The sequence below is a fragment of the Orycteropus afer genome, unplaced genomic scaffold, assembly GCF_000298275.1.
Source record: "Orycteropus afer afer isolate SDZICR_OR568_19922 unplaced genomic scaffold, OryAfe1.0 scaffold00654, whole genome shotgun sequence".
NCBI classification, from domain to species: Eukaryota; Metazoa; Chordata; class Mammalia; order Tubulidentata; family Orycteropodidae; genus Orycteropus; species Orycteropus afer.
Window position 1 is genome coordinate 445054 of NW_006922241.1, and position 10277 is coordinate 455330.

Below are 10277 nucleotides of genomic sequence, written 5' to 3' on the forward strand. Positions count from 1 at the left end.
ATGTACAGTCACCATTTACATCGTTGAAAAAAGGTATTTGCAATGAATAAGTCATCGGTCTTCCAAAATGCTGTCATGTGATCTCTGGTGTAATTTCTATCACCAAGGCCATATTTTCCAATACTGATTATGGTAGTTAAGGTTGTGTGTCAACTTGGCTGGGCCATGGTTTTGAGTGGCTGGGCAGCTGATTGTAGTTATTCCTTATGATAGGATTGTAATCACTTCCATGGTGGAATCTTCTGTGAGAAGCTAAGTAGTTTCCCTTGGGGTATGGCCTACTTCCAGTCTTGGCACATCTAGATCCTGCATTCAGCTGCATCTTCACCTCCATTGGCCTGCTATGTTGCCCAACAATCTTGCGATTTTTCCTGGACTTGAAAAATTGGTCTGCCGTGTTGCCAGCCAGTCTTGGGACTGTGCCATTTCACTTGTCAATCTTGGGTTCATCAGCCTCAACAGCCAGCAGCTGCCTCAGTTAGAAAAAGGCTTCAGTTCCAGTGGGCCTGGAATAAGAAACAAAACTGAAGCCCAAGGTCGAGGGGCCTTCACCCAGCCCCTAGAAATGTCATTTTTAATTTGGACTTCTAGCCTCCTAAATTGTAAGAATAAACTCCTGTTTGTTAAAGCCATACGCTTGTGGTATTTCTGTTATAGGAGAACTAGGAAACCAAAACACCAACGCTGCTTCTTTATTTCCAACTTTTGCATTCCAATCACCAGAATTATAATGCATCTTGAATGTATGTTTGGTCAATTTCAGACTACAAAAGTTGGTAAAAATATTCCATTTCTTCATCTTTGGCTTTAGTGGTTAGTGCATAGATTTGAATAATATTAATATTAACTGATCTTCTTTGTAGATGTACAGATATTGTACTTCAGGATAGATCTTGAAATGTTCTTTTTGATGATGAATGTGATGGCATTCCTCTTCAATTTGTCATTCCCGACATAGTAGACCATATGATCATCTGATTCAAAATGGCCCATACTAGTCCATTTCAGCTCACTAATGCCTAGAATATCAATCTTTATGTGTTACATCTCATTTTTGACAACTTCTAATTTTCCTAGATTCATACTTTATACTTTCCATGTTCCGATTTTTAATGAATGTTTGCAACTGTTTCTTCTCATTTTTGGTTGTGCCCCTTCAGCTAAAGAAGGTCCCAAAAGTTTTTTTCCAACCATGTAATTAAGGTTGACTCTACTTTGAGGAGGAATCTCGTCCCTAGTCATATTTTGGGTACCTTCCCACCTGAGGGACTCATTTTCTGGCACTATGTTTCACTGCTATTCATAATGTTTTCCAGTAATATATCAGACAATGTTTCATTGCTATCCATAAAGTTTTCAGTGGCCAATATTTTCCAGAAGTCGATGGCCCCATCCTTTTTCCAAGTCTGTCTTTGTCTGGAAGATCCAGTGAAACCTGTCCAACATGGGTGACCCTTCTAGCATTTGAAATAACAGTGACATAACCTCCAGCATCACAGCAACACACAAACCACCACAATATGACAGACTGACAAGTTAGTGGTGGTTATACTACTTCAAAACAAAACAACCCACTGCCATTGAGTCGATTTCAACTCATAGAACCCCCATCAGGTTTCCAAGCCTGTAAATCTGTATGGAAATAGATTGTCCCATTTTCCTTTGAGGAAGCAGCTGGTAGATTTGAACTATCACCAATCTTCTGGTTAGCAGTCAAATTCCTTACCCACTACACTACCAGAACTCCTTAAGCACAATAAAATACTTCATGGTATTAATTTTCTTGGTTCAAAGTTTGGGTCATGGTTTCATAAGTGTATCTAGTCAATTGGCCTAATGTTGTTTTTAGAATTTCTATTCCACCTCATATTTCAGTGAGTAGTGCTGGAGTCTTAAAAGCTTGCAAGCAGCCACCCTATACATCAATTGGTTTATATTCACCTGGAACAGCAGAGGAACAAGGAGGCTCAGGAATTGGAGAAAGAAATGGACTGAAAGTTTAACTGTTTCCAAAAACTCTTACGTCTGTTACAATGAGACCAGAAGTAATGGGTAGTGTCCTACTACTATTTTACTGAATATTTTTATCAAGGACCCAACAGATGGATCTGATCAAAAGGAGAAATGTGGAAGAGAATTTCGAACTCATATGGAAACCAGACTTACTGGATCCACTGAGACTGGAGGGACCTCAAATTTAATGTTCAGAAATAATCTTTAAACCTTGACACAAAACTATCCCATGAAGCCATAGTTAAACAGTAGTTTGTTGTTGCTGTTGTTATGTGCCGTCGAGTCAAGCCCGACTCATAGCGACCCCTCCTTGGGTTTCCGAGGCAGTATCACTACGGAAGTAGGATTGCCCAACCTTCCTTCCAAGGAGTGGCTGGTGGGTTTGAACCGCCAGCCATCTGGTTAGCAGGCAAGTGTCTTAGCCACTATGCTACCAGAGTAGTTTAGTCCAACAAATAAAGAATGTTTGCCTTCAGCATTGTGTCATTACAGAGAATTATCCATATGAATTTAAACTGACAACAGGTAATCTAAAACACAAAGTGAATTATGTAACCAATATCATGAACTGTTCATGTAAAATTGGATGTGTGTTTTGTTGTGTATACTGCCACCAAAAATAAATAAAATATTTTTTTAAAAAAATAAGAAACCTAAAAGAGAACATATCTCAGAAAATATAACTTGATAGTATAATAAGATTTGGGCGTATCTCTTTTTGAGGAAGTAACAATGTGTTCTTAGTGCAAGAAAATGTTTTGTTATGTAGGAAGACATTTCAAATGTTGTGCATGTTTGTTTATCTATCTGTCTATCTATTTATTTATTTTATTTCAGGGGAAAGTGTGAATGCAGTATCCCACTACCACAAATTATGCAGTTGAGTTTCCCATATTTGGGGGAATCACAGGGATCAGCACATCAGGAGTGCAGTGGATAAACCTCACTTTGGAAAAACCACCTTCATGGTATCACCCTGGCCAGGTAAGCATTCAAATTTTGTGCATTTTACAAGGAGGATGTTGGTGGTTGTGTAGCTGTCAAAGGTGTCAGCTGGGGAAAATGTTTGCTATCCCATCCTTTCCCTCTTCAGGTAGACAACTCAGAAAAGCCCAAGACTTACATCTCCATCTTTATTTTCTATAATTTACCTATCCCTTAACATTCCAGGAATATTTTCAGTTCCTTGAACAGGTCATGCAACCTCACGCCACCCTATCTTCTCATGTGCTGTTCCCTCTGCTGGAAATATCTAAATTCTCAATCAAGATTTGAGGACATGCTAAAACAGTAAGATTTCACATTTGGCCAGGAAGATGAAGAATGAGTCTATCAGGGAATGTGTGTCTTTGGAGAGAAGGGGTGAGCTCCTTCTGGGCCCATTTTTCTTTTGGCTATGGCCCCAGCAGGAGAAGAGAAAGAGGAGCATTCCATCTTAGACAGAGGGAGTCCCCGGGGTTCTACCACTGTTCATGCATGACACATATGTTGAGCTTTTGGGTAAGACAGTGTAGCCAGTACTGTGGACAGAAGAGTGTAATGAAGCACAAATCTCTGCCCCCAAAGAGCTCTCAACTCATAAGTTTTTCTACTTTTTTGCCTATTGGTTGCTAAAAGAAGAGTTTTAATAATGTGCTCAACAAGATGTTCTTTGTTTCTTCCTTTCTACCTGGATCTTCTGCCAATATTATATCTCTCCAGCTAATGCCAATCAGGCAGAAAGTTGTAAGCAAGAGAATTAGGAAAGTTTTACACTTCTTGGTGCTTGAAACAAACCCTATAGACCACTATCCTCTGCAAAACACAGTAATACATCCTTAGAGCTCTGCCACTGTGCGGAAAATAGGAAAAGGAAATCATTTATGAGGATTGTTAAATCACCTAGATCTAATCAGTTCTGGTTCTTTATTTGATAAGGCAAAAGGAGAGATCACTATCTATTGGTTTCCAAGCAGGAATGACTAATCTATATATTTGTAGCTGAATAAAGTGTTAACATTACTGGCATGCAGAGACTAGAGAAATGTAAATTCTATCATAAGTCTCAATTGTGTAGCTTATAAAATATCAAACTTTCTACTTGCTATTATTGTAAGAGACTTAAAAATTAAGTTTCATTCCCTGGAGTAGTTTAACTGTCAGAATGGTTCCTTCCCATCCAAAATTATTCAGCTGACTTAATCCCCTCAAAATTAATGGATTTTCACCATGGGATTTAGCCAGGGGATTTTTCCAGCTCTGCTGATACCAACATTTAAAGTGATTATGTATAATCTATTTCCATTCCACTATTTCATCTCAGAAAATACCGTTTTTCCAATTTCCCTATCTTCAGGGAAAGGAGATCAGAACTAGGTGTGCTACCAAGATTCAGCTCTGTGCCATTTAGTAGATAAAATAGCTATCAGAATTGCCACTGAGATCTCTCTGGCAGTGGATTTTCTATCCAAAATCCTTATACGCCCCTGCCAGAGTTGCTCGAAGGTCAGAGAAGAATGAGATATTGGGTTGTTAGCAGAAGAAGGGTCGAATCACCCAGTGGAAGGTTGGAGATATAGTCAGAGGTCTTTGTAATAACAGATTAATAAGAGGCAAAGAGAGAAGATGGGCAGTTTGATGTTATTATTCCTAAGTTTTTTAGTGGAATGGAGTGGTAGGAATTGGTCTAACTACATTATGGAGGCTAAAGTGTAAGCTTTATTCATAAAAGCCTAGAATGCACAATAGATTTTTACTAAACAAAAATTTCATTAATTATATAAAGACCTGAGCAACACTATCAACCTAACACATTCTATTATAACCTAACACTTTGACCTGACAAACACTTAAAAAATATACCACCTAAAATGGAACACAGGAACAAAAAGTTTCAAAGATTTTGCATGTAAAAAATAAAATGATAAAAGTACAAGAAGAAATCAAGTGAAATTATTTTAATTTTGATTTTGGAGTAGAGACAAGTTAACTATCATAAAACACAAGGAGCATAAAGAAAATAATGATAAATACAACTATATTAGGGTAAAACTTTTATATGGCAAAAATTATCATAAATAAAGTCAAAATGCAAATAAGCTAAGGAAAATATTTACTTTGGTCATATAGGAAACAGCTAATCTTATTATAAAAGTCCTTCTACAAATAATTAAGAAAAGGACCTATGGTAGTTATGTTTGTGTGTCAACTTGGCTGGCTGGGCCTGGTTGAGTAGCTGGGCAGCTGGTGGTAGTTATTCCCCGTGATGAGACTGGCAATCAACTCTATGGTGGGATCAACCACAAGCAGCTGAGTAGCTGCCTTTGAGATGTGGTCTTCTTCCTGTATATAAGGAGAAGCCTTGGGAATGACATGCTTGGACCTTGCATGTAGCTGTGTCATTGCTCAGCAGCCTGCTATGCTCTGCCAACTTTGGGACTGACAATGGACTTAAGTTAATGGTTTGGTAACATCAGGACTGTGCCTTTTTACTTGTCAACCTTGGGTTTGTCAGCTTCAGAAGCCAGCAGCTGAGTGAAGAAATACCTCCAGCTCCGGTGGGCCAGGAGCAGGAGGCAGAGCTGGGCCCCAAGGTTGAGGGGCTTTCACCCAGCCCCTAGAGCCTGGCATTTTTAACTTGGAGTTAAAGCCTCCAAATTGTAAGAATAAACTACTGTTTGTTAAGGCCACCCCATTTGTGGTATGTTCCTGTCAGATTGGCACGAGGTAACCAGAACAGGACCTCTAACCTAATATGAAACTGAACAAAAGTCATAAACAAGCAGTGCTAGGAAAGAAAACAAAATATTCCTACATATGTGAATGGATGGTCAATGTGATGAACAATTTTATTTTTCATGTGTCAGGCTGATGAATGTTAACATGTTTCCTAACACACAGTGTGAGTGAGGACAATAGTTTGCTGGAATCAACTTACAAGGATTGATTTTGGACATCTCTTCTCAGTTACCCATAGAGTGACTTTATGTTGACAGCTTAAAATTAGGCCTTGCAAAATGATTTCTGTTATAGAAGTCAGCACATGCTACAAACAAAGACTTTTCCCTGCTGAAAGATATTTATCAATTATTTACCAACACACCACCAGGTGAATGTATGGGAAATAGTCACTCAAACTACTGTTGTTTTGAATTTAAAGTAGGGCAATCTCCACAGAGCATTCTGTTAATATTTTAGGAAAGCTATTGATTGCGCACACCTTCTGAAGCAACAATTCTATTTCTAGGAGCATGGCCTAGATATTCTTGCACATATGTGAAATGACATGCACTTTTGTAATTGTTTGTTATAGCACAAGTGTCTGTCAATAGAGATTCATTTTAAAAAAATTGAGTACATTTTATACAGTGGAATGCCAAGCAGCTGTTAAAATATATGAGAAAGTCCTTTATGTGCTAACATGAATGCAATGTTGTTAACTGAAATAGGCAAGATTTTGAGGGGAAGAAAAGACTATATGTGCATGTATCTGCTAACATATATACAAAAGATCTTTGAAAAATTTCATAACAAGTATCAGTTGTCTTTGGACTGGGGGTGCCTGCAGACAAGAGTGGAAGGGAATGTTTTATTACACTAAAAAAAATTGTAATTTTCCAAAATGTACAGTGTTACTTATTCAGCAAATGAATAAAATTTAAGAAAGTTTAAAAAAAAAAAAAAAAAGAAAAAGAAACCTTGCCAGTGTAACCAGTGTATTGTGAGATAATTTGTTTTAAAGAACTTCTTATTCTTTGATCCAGCAATTGCTTTTTTAGTTGTTGTTGTTGTTATGTGCTGTCGAGTCAAACCCGACTCATAGCGACCCCTCCTTGGGTTTCCGAGGCAGTATCACTATGGAAGTAGGATTGCCCAACCTTCCTTCCGAGGAATGGCTGGTGGGTTTGAACCACCAGCCGTCTGGTTAGCAGGCAAGTGTCTTAGCCACTATGCTACCAGAGCTCCTGCTTTTTTTTGGTATCATTAGAAAATAAGCAGAGATGAAAACAGAGATTTATATACAAGATCTTCAATATGGTATGAGAAGTGTGAAAAACTAGAAATAACCAAAATGTTCAATGAAATGGAAATAGTTAAATAAATTAAGTTCAGTCATTCAACAGTAAATATATAGCCATTAAAAATAACACTGAAAAAATATTTAAGGACATGCTCAGAATATTATGAATGGAAGATAAGATGCAAAGTTTCACATATGGCATTATCCTAATTTGGCTAAAAAGGTTTGTGTACATACATACACTCACATGCTTCTTTTATCGTTAGGTGACATTGAGTTTGCTCTGACTCATAGAAACCCTAAGTACAACAGGATGAAACACTGCCTGGTCCTGTGCCATACTCACAATCCTTGCTATGGTTGAGCCCATTGTTGCAGCCACTGTGTCAATCCATCTCTTTCAGGATCTTCCCTTTTCTCACTTACTCTCTACTTCACCAAGCATAATATCCTTGTCTAGGGTCTGATCTTTTCTGACAACATGACCAAAGTAGGTGAAATGAAGTCTGGCCGTTTTCACTTTTAAAGAACATCCTGGCTGCACTTCTTCCAGGACAGATCTCTTCATTCTGGCATTCCATGGTATTTTGAGTATGCTTTACCAATACCACAAGTGAAAGGCATCAACTCTTCTTTGGTCTTCCTTATTAATTATCCAGCTTTTAGATGCATATAAGGTGAATTAAAATACCATGGCTTGGGTTAGGCACATCTTAGTCTTCAAAGTGACATCTTTGCTCTTCAAGACTTTAAGGGTCTTCTGCAACAGATTTGCCCAATATCATATGGCATGTGATAGATATCTGGGCTGCTGCTTCCATGGGTGTGATTATGGAGCCAAGTAAAGTGAAATCTTTGGCTGCTTTAATCTTTTCCCTCTTTTTTGTGAAGTTGCTTATTGGCCCATTTGTCAGGATTTTTGTTTTCTTTATGTTGAGGTGTAATCTGTGCTGAAGACTGTAGTCTTTGACCTTCATCACTAAGTGTTTCAAGTCATCTTCATTTTTAGCAAGCAAGGTGTGACATCTGCATATCACAGGATCCTCCAATCCTGATGTTGCATTCTTCTTCATGTAGTCCAGCTTCTTGGACAGTTTGCTCTGCATACAGGTTGAATAAATATGGTGAAAAATAAACCTGATGCACACCTTTCCTGATTTTAAACCATGCAGTATCCCCTTGTTCTGTTCAAATGACAGTCTCTTAGTCTATGCACAGGTTCCTCAGGAGCATAATTAAGTATTCTGGAATTCCCATTATTCACAATATTATCTGTAATGTATTATGATCCAAACAGTCAAATGTCTTTGCATAGTCAATAAAACCCAGATAAACATCTTTCTGGTATTTTTTACTTTCAGTCAAGATCCATCTGACATCAGCAATGATATCTCTTATTCCACATCCTCTTCTGAATCCAGCTTATATTTCTGGAAGTTCCTTGTCAATATACAGGTCCCACTGTTTTTTAATTATCTTCAGCAAAATTTTACTTGTATATGATATTAATGTTGCTTGATAATTTCCACATTCTAGAAATCAGACAACGTACTGCACTAGGCAAATCTGCTCCAAAGAACTCTTCAAAGTGCTGAAGAGCAAAGATGTCTTTGAAGACTAAGGTCCACCTAACCCAAGCCATGGTGTTTTCAATAGTCTCATATGCATGTGAAAGCTGGACAATAAATAAGGAAGACTGAAGAAGAGTTCATGTTTTTGAGTTGTGGAGTTGGCGAAGAATACTGAAAGTACCACAGACTGCTAGAAGAAATAACAAATCTTTCCTGGAGGAAGTGCAGCCAGAATGCTCCTTGGAAGTGAGAATGGCCAGACTCCATCTCACCTACTTTGGTCATGTTGTCAGATGGGACCATTCCCTGTAGCAGGATATCATGTTTGGTGGAGGGTCAGCAAAAAAGGGGAAGGCCCTCAACAAGATGGATTGATACAGTGGCTGCAATAATGGGCTTAGGTGTAGCATGGATTGTGAGGCTGGCACAGGAATGGCAGTGTTTCATCCTGTTGTATATAAGGTCACTGTGAGTCAGAGCCAACTGGATGGCATGTAACAACAACAACATTGGATAACCTTTCTTTGAAATAAGCACAAATATTGATCTCTTCCAGTCAGTTGGCCAAGTAGCTGTTTTCCAAATTTCTTGACATAATTGAATGAGCACGCCAGTACTACATCCATTAGTTGAAACATCTCAGTGGGTATTCTGTCAATTGCTGGAGCCTTGTTTTTTGCCAATTCCTCCAGTGAATCTTGTATTTCTTCCTTCAATACCATTAGCTCTTGATTATAAAATACAACCTGAAATCGCTGAACATTAATCAATTCTTTTTTTGTACAATGACTCTGTGTATTTTTTCCATCTTCTTTTGATGCTTCTTGCATCATTCAATTTGGCTAAAAAGCTATGTGAACATACATATATACATGTGCTTACATACACATTAAAACACAGAAGCAATACACAACCTATCAGAAGATTATCTCTGGAAGATTTTCAATGTCTTCTTTTTGGCATAATTTTATTTATTTTGTTGTTGTTGAGAATATTTGCAGGAAACCATACACCAATTCAACAGTTTCTATGTGTATCATTTAGTGACATTGATTACATTCTTTGAGTTGTGTAACCATTCTTACCCTCCTTTTCTGAGTTGTTCCTCCCCTGTGAACATAAATCCACTGTCCTCTAAGATTCCTGTCTAATCTTTTGAGTTGCTGTTGTCAACTCCATTCCATATAGATAGTTCTTAAAAGAGCATACTCAAGCAGACATTATTTACCAGTTAAACTAAACTGTTATTTGGTGTTAAGACTTCAGGGGATATTTTTGGCTTGAAGTTTAAAGATTATCTCAGGGAAATTATTTTAGGCTTTATCCAAACTTTCATGGCTCCAGGAAGTCTGGATTCTGTAAAAATTTGAAATTCTGTTCTGCACTTTTCCCTTTTTGATCAGAATTCTTTTATAGAACTTTTTGTTCAGTAATGGTAGCCCAGAACCATCCATTACTTCTGGTTTCATGGCAAAGGAGGCAGTTGTTCATGAAGGCAATTAGCCACACAGTCCATATCTCTTCCCATTCCTGACTTTCCTTCTTCCTTTGTTGTTCCATGTATTCCTCTGTTGTTCCAAGTGAAAAGAAACCAATTACTGTGCCTTGATTGGCTATTTAAAAGCTTTTAAGACTCCAGGAACTGTGCATCAGACTAGGAGGTAGAACAGAGGCAATAAACGTATTTTTAGTCC

General features: G+C 37.9%; 1 non-coding gene across 1 annotated transcript; it reads right to left on the bottom strand.

Moving 5' to 3' along the window:
* Window positions 1-2847: 2847 nt before the first annotated feature.
* On the bottom strand, window positions 2848-3005 carry LOC122151690. The gene has a single exon (XR_006164255.1). It is a non-coding gene; the product is annotated as a U1 spliceosomal RNA (small nuclear RNA).
* Window positions 3006-10277: the final 7272 nt, after the last annotated feature.